Below are 2,719 nucleotides of genomic sequence, written 5' to 3'. Positions count from 1 at the left end.
GTGCGGGCTCTTGTCTTGCCCTGCAGGCTGTCCTCCTTCCACCTGTCCCCGTGTCAGCCCGGGCCCCAGTGGCGAGGGGCTGTCACACTCCCGGGGTGGCAGGGACGTGGATAGCCCTTCGCGAGCTGCGGGGCCGTCCTTTCTCAGGCTCGGGAGCATTGGGGCCAGAGTGCGGCGGCCTGTTTTTCTCCCTGCGTGTTCATTGTGCTGGAGGCTCTGCTGTACGGGTGGTGTCAGGGCCAGCTGTTGCTGCTGTGTTGAGCAGGGAGTGTCTCCAGCACTCCTATGCGCATCTCGTTTTGCAGATCTTTTGCTCTGGGAATAATGAAGAGCAATAACTAGATAGTCCTTGGTGTTCGCCAGGGAGCATGAAGTGAACAGTACCTGCTGCGGAGGCAGCCAGTTACCCAGTCTCATCGGCTTTTGAATTATGCCTTGGTTTTGCTTTGCTTTGAAGTTTTCAGTTACGATGAAGTGTAGCCAGTTCACGCATGCAGACTTGTTTCTTGGCTTGTCTGATTTGCATCCACTTCTTAGTGCATATATCAGAATTGTCCTGTGTGAAGACACAAATAGATTAGATCTTACTGTTTTGGACCTCTCCCTTTTTCCATTCTTTGCTGCTCTCTGTTTATCTTATTGGGGGCTGTCTCCACAAACTGGTTTCTGCTTCACGTTGGCTCAGTGAAACCTGCTCTGGCTGGGCAAGCTGTATAGCTGTGGTAGTTGCTGAAAGACAGAAAATGTTAACTCTAGTGCTGCGGCACAAGTGCTGATGCAGCTTTTCTCAGCCAAGTCAGGGCTGAGCATAGAGGTTTGTCTGCTTTATTCATTATTGTAGACATAGGGTAGTTCAAACTTTGGTGGTGGTGAAAGAGTCATTTATTCTGATGTAAATTTGGAGGTCAAAGTAAGGTCAAGGATTCCCCCCGCAGTTCCTTACCTTTGCTTTCTTGAAAGCTGTCTTGGTTTTGTTAACATAAACCAAATCCTAGCATGGTGTAGCAAGAATGTGCCTTTTCTGGTGAAGCTGTACGGTTTGGGTTGCAATGGGGAGGGTGTTTGTATGAAGCTTTAATTCTATTCTCCACAATACATTCCTTACAATAACCTGAAGTGCTTTTTCCTGTGATCTGTGCTGAATTGGCACACATTGGGGAACAAAGCTGATGTTCAGTTCATGTAGTTTTTTCAATATGTTTTATTTAATACCGATCATTTTGACACAGAAAGATACATTTCCTTCCAGGCTTTTCTGTATTCTCCTACATAAATATAAGATTTGGTAGGCTCTAGTGGTTTTTTTTGGATTTCAGTTTCCCCATCTGCAGACAAATTAAGGCCCAAACCCAAGAAGTTCCTTAAAATTTTAATTACTGTCTTCTAGTTTGAGAACAAGAGTGGCTGGTTGGTTTGAGGGCAGGCTGCCTCTGTGTGTTGGACATATGAGCTTTGTTCCACCTTACAGATAGAGGAATGACTGGTGAAGGCCACAAAATGAATTGTTGATTGTTGACTGGCCTGGGGTAAACTCGGGGCCTCTGGTTCTCGAGTCTTCATCCGTCAAGGTTGCACCGCCTCACTGGAGGAAGTGCTGATTTGGTGCTGACTGATACCGGCTGCAATTGCCCGCGTGTGGGCCCTATGTCTCACATGTATATGAAAAACACAGGCTTCTAGTGATCATGCAGTTAAATTCTGTTTTGTCTCTTAATCTTGCCTGTAAATTTGTGGCTTGATTAGGTCCAAGCTTGAGGAGTGGCACTCATCACTTTAACCATATGACATCGTACTCTTTTTGCTGTCTTCAGCTTTTGGACTGATCTGTGCCCTGGAGTAAACTCTCCCACTGCAGATGTTCCAGCATGAAATTTATTTTGGAATAACAGCTTTACTTTCTGAGCATCCGAGTATATCAGAGCAAAGCATCTCTCGTGCCAGAGTGGTGTCCCTGTAAAGGGCTGTTAGTGTGACGGCTCAGTCAGTCGATGCTGGTTATTCCGGTCAGCGCAGCTGTGTAGACAGGCTCTTACTCGCTACCCCTCGGCAGGGAGGAGGTGTTACTCCATGGAAAAGGGACGTGCTGCCCCCTCTCCTGGGGATGCAATCCTGATTCTTTATCTCAGCAATACTTTCTCTGGATGCTGAATTTGGCAGCCACCTTGGAAGCAACTTAATGTGATAATCTGGAGAGAAAACAGCACGTGTGATCGTGGACAGAGTAAGATTGTATGCACTACATGTAGTCTGGTATTCCCCGGATATTACGTTCTTTACTTCTTGCTTTGAGTTGCGTATGTGCATTTGGAAATGTAATAACCTCACTTTTTTTTTTAATTTATTTTAATAGCTGTAGATTCTTTGTAATCAACTTCCTAGAACAGAGGTGATGTTGCACAGAGGCTGCGCAGGGAGGGGCCCTGTGAATCTGAGGGAGCAGGCCGTCTCTGTGAACAGGAAGGGTGTAAGTGCTCAGGCTATGTACTGTAAATTAGCAGATTTCAGCAGAATAAGCCTCAGTGTGATTCCTGAGCACGTCTGCCACCTGCCTGTGCCTCCGTGGTGGGTTCTGGGCACAAAATGGTCGTAGGGTGGCAGAACAGCCCGCGGTGGCTGTGCCAGTCCCACTGCTTCCCTGCTGCCTTCTCCGAGGCGCTCAGAAGCGTTCCTCCGCCCGAGGCAAGCCGTCCTCGCGCCCTCCCGAGCACCCCGGCGCAGA

At 47.8% G+C, this 2,719-nt stretch overlaps 1 protein-coding gene across 1 annotated transcript in view; it reads right to left on the bottom strand.

The window, feature by feature from the left end:
- Nucleotides 1-2,719, bottom strand: part of PPM1G (protein phosphatase, Mg2+/Mn2+ dependent, 1G) — a 30,912-nt gene that overhangs the window by 27,224 nt on the left and 969 nt on the right. The window lies entirely within an intron of this gene.

This window comes from Pygoscelis adeliae, unplaced genomic scaffold, assembly GCF_000699105.1.
Source record: "Pygoscelis adeliae isolate BGI_AS28 unplaced genomic scaffold, ASM69910v1 Scaffold487, whole genome shotgun sequence".
In the NCBI taxonomy this organism is placed as follows: Eukaryota; Metazoa; Chordata; class Aves; order Sphenisciformes; family Spheniscidae; genus Pygoscelis; species Pygoscelis adeliae.
Note: the sequence above shows the minus strand (reverse complement) of the source record. Positions and strands in the feature narration are given on the sequence as shown.